Source organism: Salvelinus namaycush, chromosome 5, assembly GCF_016432855.1.
Source record: "Salvelinus namaycush isolate Seneca chromosome 5, SaNama_1.0, whole genome shotgun sequence".
Classification (NCBI taxonomy): Eukaryota; Metazoa; Chordata; class Actinopteri; order Salmoniformes; family Salmonidae; genus Salvelinus; species Salvelinus namaycush.
The window spans coordinates 16786466-16810576 of record NC_052311.1 but is presented as its reverse complement, the minus strand read 5'-3'; positions in this window follow the sequence as shown (position 1 = coordinate 16810576).

Here is a 24111-nt window from a genome sequence, read left to right as displayed (position 1 = left end):
ATCTTTGTCTACTTTCCCTATTCTGCAGAGAGAAGGCCAATTTAGGCTATTGAGACACACCCTTACTGGAGATCGGAAGCAATATATTTTTATATATTTTTTTTAATATCACCGTTATTTAACCAGGTAGGCCAGTTGAGAACAAGTTCTCATTTACAACTGCGACCTGGCCAAGATAAAACAAAGCAGTGCGACACAAACAACAACACAGAGTTACACATGGAATAAGCAAACGTAAAGTCAATAACACAATAGAAAAAAAATCTATATATAGTGTGTGCAAATGAGGTAAGATTAGGGAGGTAAGGCAATAAATAGGCCGTAGTGGCGAAGTAATTACAATTTAGCAATTAAACACAGGAATGATAGATGTGCAGAATATGAATGTGCAAGTAGAGATACTGGGGTGCAAAAGAGCTGCTCTGACAGCTGATGCTTATAGTTAGCGAGGGAGACATGAGTCTCAAGCTTCAGTGATTTTTGCAATTCGTTCCAGTCATTGGCAGCAGAGAACTGAAAGGATAGGCGGCCAAACGAGGAGTTGGCTTTGGGGGTGACCAGTGAAATATACCTGCTGGAGCGCGTGCTACGGGTGGGTGCTGCTATGGTGACCAGTGAGCTGAGATAAGGCGGGGCTTTACCTAGCAAAGACTTATAGATGACCTGGAGCCCATGGGTTTGGTGACGAATATGAAGCGAGGGCCAGCCAACGAGAGCATACAGGTTGCGGTGGTGGGTAGTATATGGGGCTTTGGTGACAAAACGGATGGCACTGTGATAGACTACAACCAATTTGCTGAGTAGAGTGTTGGAGGCTATTTTATAAATGACATCGCCGAAGTCAAGGATCGGTAGGATAGTCAGTTTTACGAGGGTATGTTTGGCAGCATGAGTGAAGGATGCTTTGTTGCGAAATAAGAAGCCGAGTCTAGATTTAGTTTTGGATTGGAGATGCTTAATGTGAGTCTGGAAGGAGAGTTTACAGTCTAACCAGACACCTAGGTATTTGTAATTGTCCACATATTCTAAGTCAGAACCATCCAGAGTAGTGATACTGGACGGGAGTTTGTCACGGCTGTCTGTAGAAGCGGACCAAGGTGCAGCGTGGTGAGCATACATTTTCTTTTATTGAATAAAAATGACACCAAACAAAACAATAAACACTTCAGAAACAAACCGTGAAGCTCAAAGGCAAAGTGCCCTAAACAAAGTCAACTTCCCACAAAGACACGTGGAAAAAAGGGATACCTAAGTATGGTTCTCAATCAGAGACAACGATAGACAGCTGCCTCTGATTGAGAACCACACCCGGCCAAACACAAAGAAATACACAACATAGAACATAGAATACCCAACTCACGCCCTGACCAAACCAAAATAGAGACATAAAAAGGATCTCTAAGGTCAGGGCGTGACAGTACCCCCCCCAAAGGTGCGGACTCCGGCCGCAAAACCTAAACCTATAGGGGAGGGTCTGGGTGGGCATCTATCCGCGGCGGCGGCTCAGATGCGGGACGCAGACACCGCTCCACCGCTGGCTCACCCCACTTTGGTGGCACCTCTGGTGCGGGGACCCTCGCTGCCGACCCCGGACTGGGGACCCTCGTTGCGGGCCCCGGACTGGGCACCCTCGTTGCGGGCCCCGGACTGGGCACCCTCGTTGCGGGCCCCGGGCTGGGCACCCCCGTTGCAGGCCCCGGACTGGGCACCCTCGATGGAGGCTCCGGACTGGAGAACGTCGCTGGAGGCTCCGGTCTGGAGGCCGTTGCTGGAGGCTCCGGACTGGAGGCCGTCGCTGGAGGCTCCGGACTGGAGAATGTCGCTGGAGGCTCAGGACTGGAGGCCGTCGCTGGAGGCTCCGGACTGGAGAACGTCTCTGGAGGCTCCAGACTGGAGACCGTCTCTGGAGGCTCCGGGCTGGAGACCGTCTCTGGAGGCTCCGGACTGGAGACCGTCTCAGGAGGCTCCGGGCTGGAGACCGTCTCTGGAGTGGAGAGACACACAGGAGGCCTGGCTCTGGGAGCAGGCAGAGGACTCACCAGGCTGGGGAGACATACAGGAGGCTTCTTCCTTGGCCGAGGCACTGGATACACTGGGCCGTGGAGGCGCACTCGCGGTCTCGAGCGCAGAGTTGGCACAACCCGTTCTGGCTGGATGCCCACTTCGACCCGGCAAATGCGGGCCGCTGGCACCGAGCACACCGGCCTGTGAATGCTCAACCGAGACACAGTGCGCATCACCCCATACCACGGGGCCTGACCAGTCACATGCTCGCCACGGTAAGCACGGGGAGTTGGCTCAGGTCTCCAACCTGACTCAGCCAAAATGTTTTGGGGGGCTGCCTCTCGGGCTTCCTTGCCAGCCGTGTTCCCTCATAACGCTGCCGCTCCGCCTTAGCTGACTCCAGTTCCTCCCTTGGACGGCGATACTCCCCAGCCTGCCTCCAGGGTCCCTTACCATCCAGGATCTCCTCCCATGTCCAGGAGTCCTCTACCACGCTGCTTGGTCCTTTGGTGGTGGGAAGTTCTGTCACGGCTGTCATAAGAAGCGGATCAAGGTGCAGCGTGGTGAGCGTACCTTTTATTTTATTGAATAAAAATGACGCCAAACAAAACAATAAACACTACAAAAACAAACCGTGAAGCTCAAAGGCAAAGTGCCCTAAACAAAGTCAACTTCCCACTAAGACACATGGAAAAAAGGGATACCTAAGTATGGTTCTCAATCAGAGACAACGATAGACAGCTTCCTCTGATTGAGAACCACACCCGGCCAAACACAAAGAAATACACAACATAGAACATAGAATACCCACCCCAATTCACGGGTGGGTGTGACACAGTTAGGTGCGGGCATCGATCGGTTGAAGAGCATGCATTTAGTTTTACTTGCATTTAAGAGCAGTTGGAGGCCACAGAAGGAGAGTTGTATGGCATTGGAGCTCGTCTGGAGGTTAGTTAATACAGTGTCCAAAGAAGGGCCAGAAGTATACAGAATGGTGTCGTCTGCATTGAGGTGGATCAGAGAATCACCAGCAGCAAGAGCGACATCATTGATGTATACAGAGAAAAGAGTCAGCCCGAGAATTGAACCCTGTGGCACCCCCATAGAGACTTCCAGAGGTCCGGACAACAGGCCTTCCGATTTGACACACTGAACTATGTCTAAAGAGTTGTTGGTGAACCAGGCGAGGCAGTCATTTGAGAAACCAAGGCTGTTGAGTCTGCCGATAAGAATGTTGTGATTAACAGAGTCGAAAGCCTTGGCCAGGTCGATGAATACGGCTGCACAGTATTGTCTTTTATCGATGGCGGTTAGGATATCATTTACGACCTTGAGTGTGGCTGAGGTGCACCCATGACCAGCTCGGAAACCAGATTGCATAGCGGAGAAGGTACGGTGGGATTCGAAATGGTCAGTGATCTGTTTGTTAACTTGGCTTTCGAAGACCTTAGAAAGGCAGGGTAGGATAGATATAGGTCTGTAACAGTTTGGGTCTAGAGTGTCACCCCCTTTTAACAAGAGTAATAGTTAGTATATTACATTTTCGCAAATCATGAATGCTTTTAAAAATATCTATATATTTATTACTTTCCAAATAAACCTTATATTTCCATGGAAATACATGGGTAGCCATGAGAAATACACCCCCCCATAGTGATAACTATCGAGGATCGCTATGGGGCGCAATCGGGCGATGTAGGCTTGTACACAATCGCCCAACCTTGTTTTAGGAACATTAGGCAGGATTTAGACTATTTTGGATTTTTGGTGGCCTTCCTTAACCAGGATTCAGACACGGCTAGGACATCCGGGTTGGCAGAGTGTGCTAAAGCAGTGAATAAAACTCATTTAGGGAGGAGGCTTCTAATGTTAACATGCATGAAACCAAGGCTTTTACGGTTATAGAAGATGGTTGGACATGTTGAATTTGTTCCAAAACGACACTGGAATTGTGACGCAAGTGACAATTTAATTTGGGATGGACAGCTTTAACAATCAATACATAGATTTTTTAGATTTATTTGGTTTAGTTTGGGACTACATTTTAATTGCCATTGGACATTTGTACCGTGTGACTAACCTGCCTTTATAGCAGTGATAAATATGTCACGATATACAGTATAGGGAACATGACATCACTATAGAGCAGGCATGGGAATTCAGTGTTGATTCTCCAATACTATGTCTCCGTTCCAAATGGCACCCTATTCTCTATTTTTGACCAGGGCCCATGGGGCACTATGTAGGGAATAGGGTGTAATTTGGGACGTGGCCTTTGGTAGGCTACATTGTAAAAATTATACAAGTCTCTTGTTGGATGCAAGAGCAGGGGAGCCAATTAAAAGCAGCCTGCATGTTTTACCACACTTTTAGTGTTTTAGTAACACTTTCTAGACCCATAATGCTAATCAGGGGGCCTTTGTGGCTGTGGCCAATGACAACCGCAATCTCCAGTGATGGAAAAAGTACCAAATTGTCATACATGAGTAAAAGTATAGAAACCTTAATAGAAAGTTACTCAAGTAAAAGTAAAAGCCACCCAGTAAAATACTACTTGACTAAAAGTCTAAAAGTATTTGGTTGTAAATATACTTAAGTATCAAAAGAAAATGTATTTGCTCAAATATACTTAAGTATCAAAAGTAACAGTATATATCATGTCAAATTCCTTCAATTAAGCAAAGCAGGCAGCACCATGTCCTTGTTTAAGAAATGTATGGATAGCCAGGGGCACACTCCAACACACAGACATCATTTACAAAGATACATTTGTGTTTAGTGAGTCCGCTAGATCAGAGGCAGAAGGGATGACCATATGGTTTCTTGATAAGTGCAGGAATAAGACCATTTTCCTGTCCTTCTAAGCATTCAAAATGTAACAAGTACTTTTGGGTGTCAGGTAAAATGCATGGAGTAAAAAGTACATTATTTTCTTTAGGAATGTAGTGAAGTAAAAGGTGTCATGAATATAAATAGTAAAGTAAAGTACAGATACCTCAATCTACTTAAGTAGTACTTTAAAGTATTTTTACTTAAGTACATTACACCACTGGCAAACTCCAACTCAGTGTGTGTGTGTGTGTGCATGTACACTATACCGTGTTTGTGTGTCTGCATGCACTTGTGTTTGTGCTCATGTGTCAAAAAACAATATACTGTATATATATATAGATCATTTTCACAGAACCAGCATACAGCAATTACATCTCAGTAAGTACAACTGTCAGACATCTACGTATTAGTCCATGGTCTAACACTGTAAATCCACTAACAGTAAGGATTACACATCTGTCATCATTACTAGAATTTTCTTTTTTTTTGTATTTCAAGATGTCTTTTATCAAGAGTACCACATACTAGCAGCCACACAGCTCCAGATGGGTTCATCCTGCTCATAATACCTCTTGGATTAGGAAGGGAATCATGGGTTTTAAACAATTATATATAAATACGCTAGATGACTGTCAGGGGACGCTGTTTTGAAGCCACTGCGCCTCCATCTTGGCACTCTCCAACATTTAATCAAAATATTTTGGAAGCTATAGATGGGTTGGTTGTTTAACAACATAACCGACACGTGTGCAACTATGGGGCAAAACAGACAGGGACCACTTGCAAACTAGATTTCATCTCCAATGTTTATTGAAAACATCAATACATTTGCACAATGAACACTTGTTGCCTCTCAAAAACATCATTACAGTTGTTGGTTAGCTAACAAATGTTTTGCCATGTTAGCATAGCCATAACGTTAGTTAAAACACCTCAAAACATGACATGGTATCAAGAGCAAGATAAAACTAGCTGAAACGAGCCACCTATGATTCCCTACATGTCAGCTTCTTGCCATTGTTGCTAGCTATCTGGCCATCCAGAGTCACAACAACACATGGACTTCTGCCCAATTAAAGAGTGCACATCGTTTTACGTGACGTTGTCAGCTAACCTATCTATTGAAATGCATTTATTAATGTCTACATTTGTTTTTGCCACATTTATCTATTACAGACACATTTAAGCATACTTTTAAATTATATTATGTGAGCTCAAATAAAAACTAAAAACATTTAAAATATCTAAAAACATTTTCCTCCCACTCCTCTTTCTATTCTGGTTAGAGCCAGTTTGTGCAGTTCTGTGAAGGGAGTAGTACACAGTGTTGTATGAGATCTTCAGTTTCTTGGCAATTTCTCGCATGAAATAGCCTTCATTTCTCAGAACAAGAATAGACTGACGAGTTTCTGGCCATTTTGAGCCTGTAATCGAATCCACAAATGCTGATGCTACAGATACTCAACTAGTCTAAAGAAGGCCAGTTTTATTGCTTCTTTAATCAGTACAACAGTTTTCATCTGTGCTAACATAATTGCAAAAGGGTTTTCTAATGATCAATTAGCCTTTTAAAATGAAAAACTTGGATTAGCTAACACAACGTGCCATTGGAACACAGGAGTGATGGTTGCTGATAATGGGCCTCTGTACGCCTATGTAGATATTCCATTATAAATCAGGCGTTTCCAGCTACAATCGTCATTTACAACATTAACCATGTCTACACTGTATTTCTGATCAATTTTATGTTATTTTAATGGACAAAAAAATAGCTTTTCTTTCAAAAACAAGGACATTTCTAAGTGACCCCAAACTTTTGAACATTAGTGTATAGCATCAGTAATACAGGGTTAATGTACAGTATATCATTGGTTTAAAACTTGAGAGAAGGGTGTTGCAGGATGCTACTGCTGCTGCCTCAACCCCTGGACAGCCTACCACCCCTCTGCCCAGCAGATAACGCCACCATGCGATGGCCGCTGCCTGCTCCATCCTCTTCCAAAACCCTAGCTTTGGCATTTGTTTTTATTGAATATGTTCACAAGGAGGAACAACAGCAGTGCTCATCGATGGGAGCCAAAACCAGCAGGTCTTTCCAAACGAGGCGGCTTACATTTTAGTCGATTCCAAACGAGAGCGACTTAGAGTAGTGAGTGCATTCATTTTCATACTGGTCCCCCGTGGGAATCAACCCACAACCCTGGCATGGCAAGTGCCATGCTCTACCAACTGAGCTATATGGGAACTTATAGATAAAAGCATAGAGACACAGAAATCTCGCCACTTTCTCTCTGGTTGACATCTCATCTTTCGTCTAAATCGTAGCCTTGATGTGTGCAGGCTGGCTCCACTCGGCTCAGAGAGGTTTTATTGGCCTCTAATAGGTATGTCATTTGAAAAGTGACAAATTGGACAGTTATAATTGGAGGGGGGCTCGGCTCTTTAATAGAGCCGTTGGTCGTCGGTTTCCGTTTCCCCTCTAATGAAGGAAGATAAGAAAGTGATGGTGGAGCTGGCGTCTTTTCAAAAATATATACCCGGTTTGCGGAGACTTTACACGAGCCGCCGAGTCAAAAGATCTTGGTTCTGCCATGAAGGGATTCTGGGCGATTCGGGCGACATGGTGTTCTTGGGGAACCAAGGCCCGTCTTCCTGGGGATAAAGTCTCTCCTCTTTTCCACCCCCTTTCCTTCCATCCCTAGATATTCCTCATGGTCTACATGTATTACACTGATAGTGCATTGAAATGCCTCTGCCTGACATTTGATTCTAAATCTACCAACGTCTAAACATGTTGACAGAAGCTATGAAAGCTATGAAAATAATGAGAACAGTTTCAGTTCTGCCTTAAAGACCTTTCAAAGATGGTGAAATGGAATGAAATAGAGGATAGACGACTAGCTTTTTTTCAGCGTTATGAATCACGTATGATGATAAAAGATTTAAGTCCTAAAAATCTACGGCTTGAGATGATTCTGCTCATCTTAGAGAGCTTAGGATCACCATAACTCACGGTGGCAGAGCCCCGTGTTATGACAGTGGTGACATATCCATCAATTGGTTTTACAACCCCTTTTTGTCACCAGGGTGCAACATTTGCATATAAAATATAGATGTTTCATCATGTTCTTCATGCATTCTATTTAATCTACTTATCACTATATATTGTTTAAGTCGATTTAAGTAATTAGAATCCCTCCACTCATACTTACACTGACCAAAAATCAACCGTTCCACAATGTTGTGTTGACAACAGTAGCACAGTAGAGTACATCTGCAATGCAAGGGGCTCCGTTGTGTGTCCTCTATTTCACAGTCACTGCCTCACACCTCTCCCTTCACTCTTGCTCTGAGCATCTGTTAGGGAAGGTGTACAACAAGGAACAGACCATGTGCCAGGACAGGGGGATCTGGGGGATGATGAACAGATTAGTCAGGGGGATCTGGGGGGTGATGGACAGATTAGTCAGGGGAAATGGAGGGTGATGGACATATTAGTCAGGGGAAATGGAGGGTGATGGACATATTAGTCAAAGGGATCTGGGAGATGGGAAAGATGGACAGATTAGTCTTCAAACCTCCCCTCCCCTTCCAACAGTGACCTCTCCCTTGACAAACAGAAGCCTGGTGATGTGACGAGGAATGCTACGGCAAAAAATGCATTGAAAGTACATTGAAAAAGCTAAATAATTAGTCATCTTATCGTAACCCCTGGTTATCCTTGGCAGAAAGATCCTTTGAGGGGAAAACACGAACAAGCATCCCATCCCTGACTCCCTCAAAGACACTTCCTTCTGTCTGTCATCCTCCTCCGTCCTCCTGCCCTGTCCAGTTATGACCCAGTAAGTCAGCCCCAGTGGCCTCTGCAAAGGAACAATAAAGCCCTGCTGCTGGGGATATGAAGATGGAGAGATATAGAGAGAGCCAGGTGCCAAAGCCTGGCTTCCACCCAAGTACATGTACCAGAATGCATTGCTGTTGAGTAAAATTAAGCTCAGGGTAAACAGGTGTTTTAATACAGTGTCTACTTAACCTTCAACAATGTCAATGGTTTATGGTTTACTACTACTATTACTACTACTACTACATAATAATACATGGGACTTATATAGCTCTTTTCAAGGACCCAAAGTCGCTTTACAATTATAGAAATGAAAAAGAAAACAACAAAACAGGAGTCAAAACAAAACATCAGACTAAACAAGACATAAATAAAGAGAGGGGTGGGCTCAAAGGGAAGAGTGTGATGTATCAGTGTATGGGGAGGGGAGGGTTGGGATTTGGATATGAACCCGGGGTAGGGTAAGGGTTAGGTGCTGCTCAGTATGGTGAAGAGAGGAGTGCCTTAATAGTGTATTTCTTTGCTTGTATATGTGTGTGTGTGTGTGTGTGTGTGTGTGTGTGTGTGTGTGTGTGTGGGGAGGAGAGAGGGGGGGGCTTAATGGTGGGCCTTGTCAAAGAGGTGGGGCTTTATAAGAGACTGAAAGATAGCTAAAGGGAGGGAGTTCCAGAGCCTAGGAGCAACCCTGGAGAAGGCCCTGTCGCCAAAGCTCTGGATCTATGACCTGGGGATGACAAGGTGGCCCACTGGGTTGGTGGGGGAGAAGAAGGTCTGAGAGGTAAAGGGGAAGGGGGGGGGGGGGGGGGGGGTGGGCAAGGTGGTGAAGGGCTTTGTAGGTCAGAAGGAAGATCTTGTAATCAATGCGTTGGGCGACAGAGAGCCAGTGGAGTTCATGGAGGACAGGGGTGATGTGGCTGCCAGGACTTGCATGCTGCCAGGACTTGCACACACACACACACACACACACACACACACACACACACACACACACACACACACACACACACACACACACACACACACACACACACACACACACACACACACACACACACACACACACACACCACATACACACACGCCAAGGTAACCTGCCTAAATGACAACCGCCCTGTAGCACTCACGTCTGTAGCCATTAAGTTTTTTTGAAAGGCTGGTCATGGCTCACATCAACACCATCATCCCAGTCACCCTGGACCCACTCCAATTCGCATACCGCCCCAACAGATCCACAGAGGATGCAATCTCTATCGCACTCCACACTGCCCTTTCCCACCTGGACAAAAGGAACACCTATGTGAGAATGCTGTTCATTGACTAAAGCTCAGCATTCAACACCATAGTGCCCACAAAGCTCATCACTAAGCTAAGGACCCTGGGACTGAACACCTCCCTCTGCAACTGGATAGTGGAGTTCCTGACGGGCCTCCCCCAGGTGGTAAGGTTAGGCAACAACACATCTACCACGCTGATCCTCAACACCGGTTCCCCTCTGGGGTGCGTGCTCAGTCCCCTCCTGTACTCCCTGTTCACCCACGACTGCGTAGCCAAGCACGACTCCAACACCATCATTAAGTTTGCTGATGACACAACAGTGCCCGATCACCGAAAACGATGAGACAGCCTAAAGGAAGGTGGTCAACGAACTGTCAGTGTGGTGCCAGGCTAACAACTTCTCCCTCAATGTTAGCAAGACAAAGGAGATGATCATGGACAACGGGAAAATGAGGGCCGAACAGGCCCCCATTTACATCGACGGGGCTGAAGTGGAGTGGGTCGAGAGTTTCTGTCTTGCCTTTTTAACAACTTCCCATATGGTGGTAGCAGGGATGACTACGCCTGGGCTCAGATAATCATAGTGTTGTGTTTGTATCTGGGTGAGGAAAACATGGGCAGTGGAAAACGAGATGTGACAGGGCCAAGGGTCCGAGTCGATGTGCAGGGGTATGAAGTACTTGCTAACTAGCTTTAGCACAATGACTCCAACCACCCAAGTCATAGACTGTCCTCTCTGCTACAGCATGGCAAGCGGTACCGATGCACCAAGTCTGGAACCAAAAGGGCCCTGAAAAGCTCCTACTACCAAACCATAAGACTGCTAAATAATTAGCTGAGTAGTTAACCAAATAGCTACCCAGACGTTTTGCATTGACCCTTTTTACTCATCACTTACGCTGCTACTGTTCATTATCTATCATTTTGCCTAGTCACTTTAACCCTACCTATATGTACATATCTAACTCAATTACCTCATACCCCTGCACATCGACTCGTACCCCGTGTATATAGCCAAGTCATCGTTACTCATTGGTATTTATTCCTTGTGTTATTATATTTCTATTATTATTTTTTTCTCTCTGCATTGTTGGGAAGGACCCATAAGTAAACATTTCACTGTTAGTCTACACCTGTTGTTTACCAAGCATGTGACAAATAACAATTGATTTGACACACCACACACACACAGCTTCCAGAGACACCTATAGGAAGAAAGGAGCACACATAGAGATGATATACATATGGCTACGGTGTTCTGAAGGGACCCTTGACCCTGTCACATCTCGTTTTCCACTGCCCATGTTTTCCTCACCCAGATACAAACACAACACTGTATGATTATCTGAGCCCAGGCGTAGTCATCCCTGCTACCGCCACATGGGAAGTTGTTAAAAAGGCAAGACAGACAAGTCAACAGGAAAAACAAGAGTTGTTTGTGGGTAAGAAACTAGTCTGATTGTGGCGGGAACCAGTGGAGGCTGGGGGCCGGTTGTGGCCGCATGGGGACTTCACATAGGGAGGTATCAATAAAGCCAAAGTGACAGAGGCACACTTGATTAGAAGTGACGGCTACATCTGGCAGCCTTGGCCATTACTTTCCCACCAGCCCGTCCCCTGGGGTGGCATGACCTGACAGGCCCACCAGCCCGTTCCCTGGGGTGGCATGAACTGACAGGCTCGGTCAGGCCTTCCATTACCATCTCCACCGCCTAGCCCTGCCAGGTAGCACACAGCTACCTCGCCGCGGCAGAAAATAGCTATCTAAGGGCTGGGAGGAAGAGGGGGTGAGGAAAGAGGAAGGGAGGGACGGAGGAAGAGAGAGAGCACAGTAGAGCTGAATACACACGGGGAACGTCCGCCAACGTTGTGTTTCTGCCTGCAAATAAAGCGAGCGTTAATTCATTGAATTATAAATAGATGGTTCTCTCTTGAAATCAGAGGTAAATCATTACAAAATTTACACATTTCTGCAGACATGTCAGACCATCATAAATAATACATTTATTCTGTATAGTGCTTTTCATTACATTTTTATAAAATAATGATGTATAATAAAAACAACATACATTAAAAATGAATCCTAGGTAAACTAACAATATTGTAGACTTGATGCTAAATACAGATTTTTTAGCTTTCGTGTGTGTGTGTTATGTTAAGAAGTTTGCCATCTTTATTACCGTCCCTGGAAACTTCACCCCAACTTCTCTTATCCCCAGAACACAGTAACATAAGAACATAAGTGTTTTTCTGACATTTTGGGGAAATTTAACTGAAAATAAAGAATACAGCACTAGCAGAGCCACAAGTCCCATGGGGACGTCCTCTAGGGAGTGGATGTTCTCCCCATCAAAGGCCAGCGTGATTTCACTCTCATGGTGAAATGGATTTCCGTCGATGTGCAGTAAAGGAGTGGGGAGCGGTGAAATTTGTGTCAATAAAAGTAAGAAAATATTAATCCACATACAATTAACAAAGAACATAACAAATGTTCAGCTGTAGTATAATATAAGCATGCACACTTCTGTTTATGAAAAAACTGATTATTGGTGCAGAGGCATACCTTGTCACGGACATAAAGGCCACTCGGGTCCTCATTGAAGAGGTAGGGCAAGAGCAGGATCGCTGCTGTCGTCTCGAGTCCTAGTAAAGTAAAGCAATGATCTTACTACACTTGCTAATTTTATTACAAAATACATTAGAGAAAGGGAAGGAATAAGAGCAAATACTTCTTCTGTATTGTCCTTTACCTCTGCTAGTCCTTGAATTATCTTTTTGTCTATATCCATTGCATGGACTTGATTAATTTCTGAGAAGAGCTGAAAAGATCATTTGCACACATTTGAATGCTAATAGATTTCAGTTTGTATTGACTGCTGTGTAGGTTAAATGTACACTTCAAATGCAGCTGTCCTACACCGTACCTTCTTTTTGATCCACATTTCATTGTGTCCATGCTCTGTCCTATAAGAATTTCAAAGGAAGAGAAAATGTGTCAAAGAATAGTCTTACAAACATTTAAAAAATATATATATATTAAATAAATATTGAAAGATAAATGGCATCAACATACAATTGAATGCAAAATAGAAGAACATATTGGAGAAAGCACTACCCAATACAGTACTGCCATACAGTAAGAGTAGGCCTAATATCACATTTCAAGCTATCTTTGTACACAAATTGTTCAATATTTTATCAGGCTGACTTGAAAGATTATTCGCAACATTTTGCTGCGTGCGTCTGAAGGGCATGCATTTATACAAAAGAGGTAGTCTAGTCACTGTATTAATATCATTATGCATTTGAATCCCATCTACAGCTACCATCTAAGCTATTCATTTCCCTCCACAAGGGGGCATACATGTAACGTTTCCAAAATTTGATAGTATTGTAACGACCCTGGGTTTATTAGCGCGGAAATCAACTCTGCCGCACGAGCATGCTTTTGCGGCACAGTCGATCGCGCGCCGGACCTCGGGCTAGAAGGTCGAGGGTTCAAGACCTGCTCCCTGCTGTTTCATTACATTGGTGTCAGAAGTGATCGGACCTTGCATCCACGACAGTGCGTGTGCTTGGCCGGTGAGCGCGTTCCTGTAAGACGTAGAGTCGCAAGCTAGCGCGAGGACGCGCTCTTTGAAAGGAGGGAGTAGTGTAACGACCCTGGGTTTATAAGCGCGGAAATCGACTCTGCCGCAGAGCATGCTGTTGCGGCACAGTCGATAGCGCGCCGGACCTCGGGCTAGAAGGTCGAGGGTTCAAGACCTGCTCCCTACCTGTTTCATTACAGTATTGTACATGTGATGTTATGCCCCCTTGTAAGTTCGTAATAGTTTTGCTTGCTGTAGCAGCCTATATAAAGAGGAAGCCCTCCATTGACGATTCAGTTCGTTGTAACATCTCGTCTGGACAGGTCACCATCCTTAGTTGGTTAGTTAGCTAGCTAATGTCAACGAAGCTAGCGTTTGCTAGTTCATTCTCACACAAGTGAGAACTGCTCTAGATTGGAAACTTATGTTAATGTGTGTAAAGCCATGTTGGCTTTATGGAAATGATATACAATATATGGGGTAGAATATAGTTCAGAAAATAATACAAACCTAGTTCTGCCTAGTTAGGACATAACGTTAGCTAGCTAGCTAACGTTACTGTACTGTAGGTCATACAACGCCAACGGTCAAACCTGGCTTTCTAAAATGTACGTTCATTCTTATAAACTATAGCTATAGTAACGTTATGGAAGCTATTCACAGAAGACCATAATTGTCTTCGTTATTCATTAGTATTTTATATTATTATATAAATTATTTTGATACTTATTCAGAGCCAAACATCAACCCAACTTACCTTTTTAACTGTTGTCGCATTCAAACTTGGCACGAGTGGTTTTAGTTGCAATTGCGAAGTTCTCCAGCAACAATGGGGGTTCCTCGATGAATCCCACCTCCTAATTTCTTTGAAGAACCTTTTGGGTCTGTTTTTCATTGCCAAGGATGATGATATTTGAGGATCTTAGAAGACCTACAATTGAACCCCTAATTTTTAGAGTGTAGGTAGGCTGCTATATACCCATAATTAAATCAACACAGGTAGGTAGGCTGCTATATACCCATAATTAAATCAACACAGGTAGGTAGGCTGCTATATACCCATAATTAAATCAACACAGGTAGGTAGGCTGCTATATACCCATAATTAAATCAACACAGGTAGGTAGGCTGATATATACCCATGATCAAATCAACACAGGTAGATAGACTGTTGCATTGTTTTTAAACAGCCTATTTGTCAGTTTAACCAAAGCATACAGCCCAATATATTGTTTTACCTTACAACTTTACTTAGCAAAGTAGGGAAGATCAATACCTTGAACTTCCTTTGTACAAATGACCCACTCAATCTCTAGACCAGATTTGATTAATTTGAACAAAGGCACTCACTAACCATGCACTTTGTTTGAACTGTATCAATCAAATCGTCTCTAAGCAACAATTGACAACGTGACATACACTGAGTATACCAAACATTAAGAACATATTTCTTTCCCTTAGAAGAGACTCAATTCGTCGGGGCATGGACTCTACAAGGTGTCGAAAGCGTTCCACAGGTATGCTGGCCCATGTTGACTCCTATTACCATACCCCGTTCAAAGGCACTTCAATCTTTTGTCTTGCCCATTCACCCTCTGAATGGCACACATACACAATCCATGTCTCATTTGTCTCAAGGATTACAAATATTTTTTTTTACCTGTCTCCTCCCCTTCATCTACACTGATTGAAGTGGACATCAAATAAGGGATCATAGCTTTCACCTGGATTCACCTGGTCAGTCTATGCCATGGAAAAAAACAAAGGAGTTGATGGTGGACTTCAGGAGACAGCAGAGGGAGCACGCCCCCATCCACATCAACGGGGACGCAGTGGAGAAGGTAAGAAGCTTCAAGTTCCTCGGCGCACACCTCACTGAATCTCAAATGGTCCACCCACACAGAGAGCGTGGTGAAGAAGGTTCAACAGCGCCTCTTCATCCTCAGGAGGCTGAAGAAATTCAGCTTGGCTCCGAGGACCCTCACAAACTTTTACAGATGCACCATTAGGAGCTTCCTGTCAGGCTGTATCACCGGACTCTCCAGAGGGTTGTGCGGTCAGCCCAATGCATCATCGGATCACCGGGAGCACACTGCCTGCCATTCAGGACATCTACAGCACCTGATGTCACAGGAAGGCCAAGAAGATCATCAAGGACCTCAGCCACCAGAGCCACGGCCTGCTCACCCCTCTATCATCCAGAAGGCAAGGTCTGTACAGGTGCATCAAAGCTGGGACCGAGACTGAAAAACAGCTTCTATCTTAAGGCCATCAGACTGTTAAATATTAAATAGTCATCACTAGCCGGACTCCACCCAGTACCCTGCTTGTACACGGTTGAGAAAAACTGTACCTATACATTTCACAATTCCAGAGGTAACAGTGCACATACAGTCTATTTTCATACAAATTATTAGTACATTTTACCAATGTTGCTTGACTTAGACGCTGTTGACGCTTGCGGCCTATATGTTTTCTCTCATTCACTCCCATGCATTCCATTTCAAGCATAAGCACGGTCGTTCACATGTATATAAAAAAATGCTCCCTTTGTTATTTGGGCTTATGGAGGGAGGAAGAGAAAGAGAACGAGAGAGAGGGAGAAGAGAGAGAGAGAGGGAGAAGAGAGAGAGAGGGGGAAGAGAGAGAGGTAGAAGAGGGAGAAGAGAGAGAGTGAGGGAGAAGAGAGAAAGAGATAGGGGGAAGAGAGAGTGGGAGAAGAGAGAGAGAGCACACAGTGGGAGGGAGCACAGGGGTTCAGCACAACACGTATCAGAGATAATTATTACACCACCGCCACTCTCAAGAGGGAGTTGAGTTCACTATCTACGGTGTGTGAGTGTGTGTGCGCCAGTGTGCCCTCTGAATAATAGACCCTCTCTCCATTCTTTGTTATTAACACTTGCTTTGTGCGATATCTGATCTCAATCGGATCCCTAACGTGAACTCCCGCATATCAAAGGCAGACTGACATTAAAAGAAGTCTCCATCCATGGTTGATGTCTGTTAATCTTCCTAGGCAAAATACAAGATGCGTGTTTGCTGTACGGAACAGCATGAAAATTTGCTCTTGACATTCTTGACGTCACTTCCTGTTGAATCTGCAGACGTGTTGCTGTGCGTTTTGTTGCTGTGCGTTTTGCTGCCAACTTTACTTTACTTTGCTAGCTGACAACTTTACGTTTTTTGTTTTGTTTTTGTTTTTAATTACCGTTTATATTTTTAGTTTTTCCATCGCAACTTTTTTCCCTCATTCAACTTTTTCACTCCGGACGCTTTATCTGGACATGGTTCGTCAACACCTTCAACAGCCGAAGCTAAGTAGTAACATTAACATGATGTCTTCTAATTGCAGTCGCTGTACTCATAATATACAGGAGAACGATCGCCTTACGGCGAGAATAGCTGTGCTACAAGCCCAGCTTCAGACGCAATCGTTAGGCAAGGGTAATTTCAGTGTAGGAAAGGAAGAAACAGCGTCTGTGCCACCAGTAAGTACAGATAGTAACGTTAGTATAAATCCCCCCGCACAGTCCCCGCAGCCGGACAACTTTCTCATGGCTTCTGGAGGGAAATGCTGTTGGAATGCTCAACCGGTGTCGCTCATTCAGCCGACAGAAACTTTCAACCGGTTTTCCCCATTATGTAGCGAGTCTGAGTCTGAGTCTTCTCTTGTCTCTACTCCTCCCGTTACGGGGTCTGAGACGCCGAAGGCTCCCACCATTAGCTCTGACAAATTGAAAACCCTAGTCATTGGCGACTCCATTACCCGCAGTATTAGACTTAAAACGAATCACCCAGCGATCATACACTGTTTACCAGGGGGCAGGGCTACCGACGTTAAGGCTAATCTAAAGATGGTGCTGGCTAAAGCTAAATCTGGCGAGTGTAGAGAGTATAGAGATATTGTTATCCACGTCGGCACCAACGATGTTAGGATGAAACAGTCAGAGGTCACCAAGTGCAACATAGCTTCAGCGTGTAAATCAGCTAGAAAGATGTGTCGGCATCGAGTAATTGTCTCTGGCCCCCTCCCAGTTAGGGGGAGTGACGAGCTCTACAGCAGAGTCTCAGCACTCAATCGCTGGTTGAAAACTGTTTTCTGCCCCTCCCAAAAGATAGAATTTGTAGATAATTGGCCCTCTTTCTGGGACTCACCCACAAACAGGACCAAGCCTGACCTGCTGAGGAGTGACGGACTCCATCCTAGCTGGAGGGGTGCTCTCATCTTATCTACCAACATAGATAGGGCTCTAACTCCTCTAGCCCCACAATGAAATAGGGTGCAGGCCAGGCAGCAGGCTGTTAGCCAACCTGCCAGCTTAGTGGAGTCTGCCAATAGCACAGTCAGTGTAGTCAGCTCAGCCATACCCATTGAGACTGTGTCTGTGCCTCGACCTAGGTTGGGCAAAACTAAACATGGCGGTGTTCGCCTTAGCAATCTTATTAGGATAAAGACCTCCTCCATTCCTGCCATTATTGAAAGAGATCGTGATACCTCACATCTCAAAATAGGGTTACTTAATGTTAGATCCCTCACTTCAAAGGCAGTCATAGTCAATGAACTAATCACTGATCATAATCTTGATGTGATTGGCCTGACTGAAACATGGCTTAAGCCTGATGAATTTACTGTGTTAAATGAGGCCTCACCTCCTGGTTACACTAGTGACCATATCCCCCGTGCATCCCGCAAAGGCGGAGGTGTTGCTAACATTTACGATAGCAAATTTCAATTTACAAAAAAAAAAATGGCGTTTTCGTCTTTTGAGCTTCTAGTCATGAAATCTATGCAGCCTACTCAATCACTTTTTATAGCTACTGTTTACAGGCCTCCTGGGCCATATACAGCGTTCCTCTCTGAGTTTCCTGAATTCCTATCAGACCTTGTAGTCATAGCAGATCATATTCTAATTTTTGGTGATTTTAATATTCACATGGAGAAGTCCACAGACCCACTCCAAAAGTCTTTCGGAGCCATCATCGACTCAGTGGGTTTTGTCCAACATGTCTCTGGACCTACTCACTGCCACAGTCATACTCTGGACCTAGTTTTGTCCCATGGAATAAATGTTGTAGATCTTAATGTTTTTCCACATAATCCTGGACTATCGGACCACCATTTTATTACGTTTGCAATCGTAACAAATAATCTGCTCAGACCCCAACCAAGGAGCATCAAAAGTCGTGCTATAAATTCTCAGACAACACAAAAATTCCTTGATGCCCTTCCAGACTCCTTCTGCCTACCCAAGGACGTCAGAGGACAAAAATCAGTTAACCACTTAACTGAGGAACTCAATTTAACCTTGCGCAATACCCTAGATGCAGTTGCACCCCTAAAAACGAAAAACATTTGTCATAAGAAACTAGCTCCCTGGTATACAGAAAATACCCGAGCTTTGAAGCAAGGTTCCAGGAAATTGGAACGGAAATGGCGCCACACCAAACTGGAAGTCTTCCGACTAGCTTGGAAAGACAGTACCGAAGAGCCCTCACTGCTGCTCGATCATCCTACTTTTCCAACTTAATCGAGGAAAATAAGAACAATCCAAAATTTCTTTTTGATACTGTTGCAAAGCTAACTAAAAAGCAGCATTCCCCAAGAGAGGATGGCTTTCACTTCAGCAGTAATAAATTCATGAACTTCTTTGAGGAAAAGATCATGACCATTAGAAAGCAAATTACGGACTCCTCTTTGAATCTGCGTATTCCTCCAGGGCTTAGCTGTCCTGGATCTGCACAGCTCTGCGAGGGCCTGGGATCGGGAGAGACACTTAAGTGTTTTAGTACTATATCTCTTGACACAATGATGAAAATAATCATGGCCTCTAAACCTTCAAGCTGCATACTGGATCCTATTCCTACTAAACTGCTGAAGGAGCTGCTTCCTGTGCTTGGCCCTCCTATGTTGAACATAATAAACAGCTCTCTATCCACCGGATGTGTACCAAACTCACTAAAAGTGGCAGTGATAAAGCCTCTCTTGAAAAAGCCAAACCTTGACCCGGAAAATATAAAAAACTATCGGCCTATATCGAATCTTCCATTCCTCTCAAAAATTTTAGAAAAAGCTGTTGCGCAGCAACTCACTGCCTTTCTGAAGACAAACAATGTATACGAAATGCTTCAGTCTGGTTTTAGACCCCATCTTAGCACTGAGACTGCACTTGTGAAGGTGGTAAATGACCTTTTAATGGCGTCAGACCGAGGCTCTGCATCTGTCCTCGTGCTACTAGACCTTAGTGCTGCCTTTGACACCATCGATCACCACATTCTTTTGGAGAGACTGGAAACCCAAATTGGTCTACACGGACAAGTTCTGGCCTGGTTTAGATCTTACCTGTCGGAAAGATATCAGTTTGTCTCTGTGAATGGTCTGTCCTCTGACAAATCAACTGTACATTTCGGTGTTCCTCAAGGTTCCGTTTTAGGACCACTATTGTTTTCACTATATATTTTACCTCTTGGGGATGTTATTCGAAAACATAATGTTAACTTTCACTGCTATGCGGATGACACACAGCTGTACATTTCAATGAAACATGGTGAAGCCCCAAAATTGCCCTCGCTAGAAGCCTGTGTTTCAGACATAAGGAAGTGGATGGCTGAAAACCTTCTACTTTTAAACTCGGACAAAACAGAGATGCTTGTTCTAGGTCCCAAGAAACAAAGAGATCTTCTGTTAAATCTGACAATTCATCTTGATGGTTGTAAAGTCGTCTCAAATAAAACTGTGAAGGACCTCGGCGTTACTCTTGACCCTGATCTCTCTTTTGACGAACATATCAAGACTGTTTCAAGGACAGCTTTTTTCCATCTACGTAACATTGCAAAAATCAGAAATTTTCTGTCCAAAAATGATGCAGAAAAATTAATCCATGCATTTGTTACTTCTAGGTTAGACTACTGCAATGCTCTACTTTCCGGCTACCCGGATAAAGCACTAAATAAACTTCAGTTAGTGCTAAATACGGCTGCTAGAATCCTGACTAGAACCAAGAAATTTGATCATATTACTCCAGTGCTAGCTTCCCTACACTGGCTTCCTGTTAAGGCAAGGGCTGATTTCAAGGTTTTACTGTTAACCTATAAAGCGTTACATGGGCTTGCTCCTACCTATCTTTCCGAGTTGGTCCTGCCGTACATACCAATACGTACGCTACGGTCACAAGACGCAGGCCTCCTAATTGTCCCTAGAATTTCTAAGCAAACAGCGGGAGGCAGGGCTTTCTCCTATAGATCTCCATTTTTATGGAACAGTCTGCCTACCCATGTGAGAGACGCAGACTCGGTCTCAACCTTTAAGTCTTTACTGAAGACTTATCTCTTCAGTAGGTCATATGATTGAGTGTAGTCTGGCCCAGGAGTGTGAAGGTGAACGGAAAGGCTCTGGAGCAACGAACCGCCCTTGCTGTCTCTGCCAGGCCGGTTCCCCTCTCTCCACTGGGATTCTCTGCCTCTAACCCTGTTACGGGCTGAGTCACTGGCTTGCTGGTGCTCTTTCATGCCGTCCCTAGGAGGGGTGCGTCACTTGAGTGGGTTGAGTTACTGACGTGATCTTCCTGTCTGGGTTGGCGCCCCCCCTTGGTTTGTGCTGTGGTGGAGACCTTTGTGGGCTATACTCGGCCTTGTCTCAGGATTGTAAGTTGGTGGTTGAGGATATCCCTCTAGTGGTGCGGGGGCTGTGCTTTGGCAAAGTGGGTGGGGTTATATCCTTCCTGTTTGGCCCTGTCCGGGGGTTTCTTCGGATGGGGCCACAGTGTCTCCTGACCGCTCCTGTCTCAGCCTCCAGTATTTATGCTGCAGTAGTTTATGTGTCGGGGGGCTAGGGTCAGTTGGTTATACCTGGAGTACTTCTCCTGTCTTATCCAGTGTCCTGTGTGAATTTAAGTATGCTCTCTCTAATTCTCTCGTTCTCTCTTTCTCTCTGAGAACCTGAGCCCTAGGACCATACGTCAGGACTACCGGGCATGCTGACACCTTGCTGTCCCCAGTCCGCCTGGCCTTGCTGCTATTCCAGTTTCAACTGTTCTGCCTGCGGTTACGAAACCCCTACCTGTCCCAGACCTGCTGTTTTCAACTCTTAATGATCGGCTATGAAAAGCCAACTGAGATTTATTCCTGATTATTATTTGACCATGCTTGTCATTTATGAACATTTTGAAAATCTTGGCTCTCTCTAATTTTCTCCTTCTCTCTTTCTTTCTCTCGGAGGACCTGAGGCCTAGGACCATACGTCGGGACTACCGGCCGTGGTGACTCCTTGCTGTCCCCAGTCCGCCTGGCCTTGCTGCTATTCCAGTTTCAGCTGTTCTGCCTGCGGTTATGGAACCGCCACCTGTCCCAGACCTGTTGTTTTTCAACTCTTAATGATCAGCTATGAAAAGCCAACTGAAAATTATTCATGATTATTATTTGACCATGCTTGTCACTTATGAAAATTTTTGAACATCTTGGCATAGTTCTGTTATAATCTCCACCCGGCACAGCCAGAAGAGGACTGGCCACCCCTCATAGCCTGGTTCCTCTCTAGGTTTCTTCCTAGGTTTTGGCCTTTCTAGGGAGTTTTTCCTAGCCACCGTGCTTCTACACCTGCATTACTAGCTGTTTGGGGTTTTAGGCTGGGTTTCTGTACAGCACTTCGAGATATTAGCTGATGTACGAAGGGCTATATAAAATAAAATTGATTGATTGATTGAAACCCATTCATTCAAAGATGCTCTACAATGGAGGCAATAATAAACGGGTTAATTTTGCTCTCTGGAGGCTTTGAGCGCAAATGGAGCTCAGAGGGCACTTAAACAACCCCTAGTACGGGAGGTGTCCCATTCAGTCCATGCTAGCTGTATATATGAAATGGTTTCAAACACATCAAGGGGAAAATTATAGATTTGCGGCAGAGGAGGCTGGTGGGAGGAGCTATAGGAGGATGGGCTCATTGTAAAGAATGGAATGGATGGCACAGTATCAAACACATCCAAAATATTTGACTCTGTTCCATTTATTCCATTCCAGCCATTACTATGGGCCCGTCCTCTTATAGCTCCTTCCACCAGCGTCCTCTGTTCGGTAACCTACTGTGTGTCTGGTTTTTCATACACAGAGGCCAGAGAGTTGAAACTGTATCTGGTACTGGAAAACATATGGTAACAGTATTCTTTTGATGGCTGTCAATGACGATCTATGACTTTTGTGTTGCCACCCGTAAGAAAAGGTAATTGAATGAGAACTACATATTGACACACAGAGGTCGGTGAAAGGTAGCTGTTGCTGCATTAGATTGAACATTCCCCAGTCTCTGTCTCTATTCCAGTTCACTTCCTAAATCACAACAACACTGATATAATAATTTCACTGGAAAACCTCCAATGACTCAGGACTTAATATGGCTACATCACTTACTTGTAGGTAAACCAGTGTGTGGTTTACCTACAAACACCACTTGTGTAAAGCAGTTTCGTTGGACCCTCCCACCTTTGAGACAAAACTTTGATACGTTGTTTTTAACTTCCTAAAGTTACTGTAATTACTTTAAAATCTTAATCATACGTGAGAAGTCTGCTGCTATGGGTATGGTGGAAAATAACCTGATGGAGACTAGTTTCGGCAAAAACGACGCCGCAGGTCAAATAAAATAATTGAAGTTGTTAAATGTGAAAATGGACACAATGCAAACGACTCTTGAAAAGCAAACAAACAGCTAGGTGGAGTCTCCATGACAACCTGTAGAAGCTGCTCATAAAACTTCTAAATCAAATAAACAAAAATATGGACAGCCTCCGTGATAACCTGGAAAAGCTGCTCAAAGAAAATCTATTGTAAATCTCATGAAAAACGAATTGGAGCAGAAAGCTAAAGAAATCTGTGACAGTATTGACCTGGATATAGCGCTCAAGTTCAAGAATGGACAGTATTGAGGTAAAAATGTAACAACCCAAAAAGAACCCATCAAACCGGTTGGACCCCGACGTACAGTATCTATAACATAAACAGGTCTACCTTACGAGGACACCAAAGATACAGCAGAAAAGGTGAGGGAGCTACTCCGAGGGTGTGTGCTGTGAGCAGTTGCCAGAGTTGGTGGCCACTGAAAGAATGAGAGCGAGAGGCTGGGGACCAAGAGTTTTGAAGGTCACATTCCGGGGGCTCAAAGTTAAAGTTGATGTACGCCGGCTGAAGTAACATCTGAAGAGCAGCCAAAAATTTGAGAGGGTGTTCATCAGATCGGCCAAGTTTCACATAGATCGAGTCATCAAACTCAAATTCAGAACACTCATACGAGATATTTCTACATTTCAGGGAATGGGAGGATGATAAAGCAGTCTCCTGATCCCGAGGGTGACGACAGGGGCCGGGGAGCTGGACCCACTGATCATGCCCAGGAAGGGTGAAAACCATCTACCCAGTCCCTAAGTGCTGAACAATTTTCTTTAATTCACTGGAACGTTAATGGGTGGACGATCACAAACTGTACACTTAGAACATCACTACTACAGTCCCTAAACCCTCTTTATTTCTTTGAATGAAACTCATTGGTATGGTGACTCCACTATTGACTTGGATGGT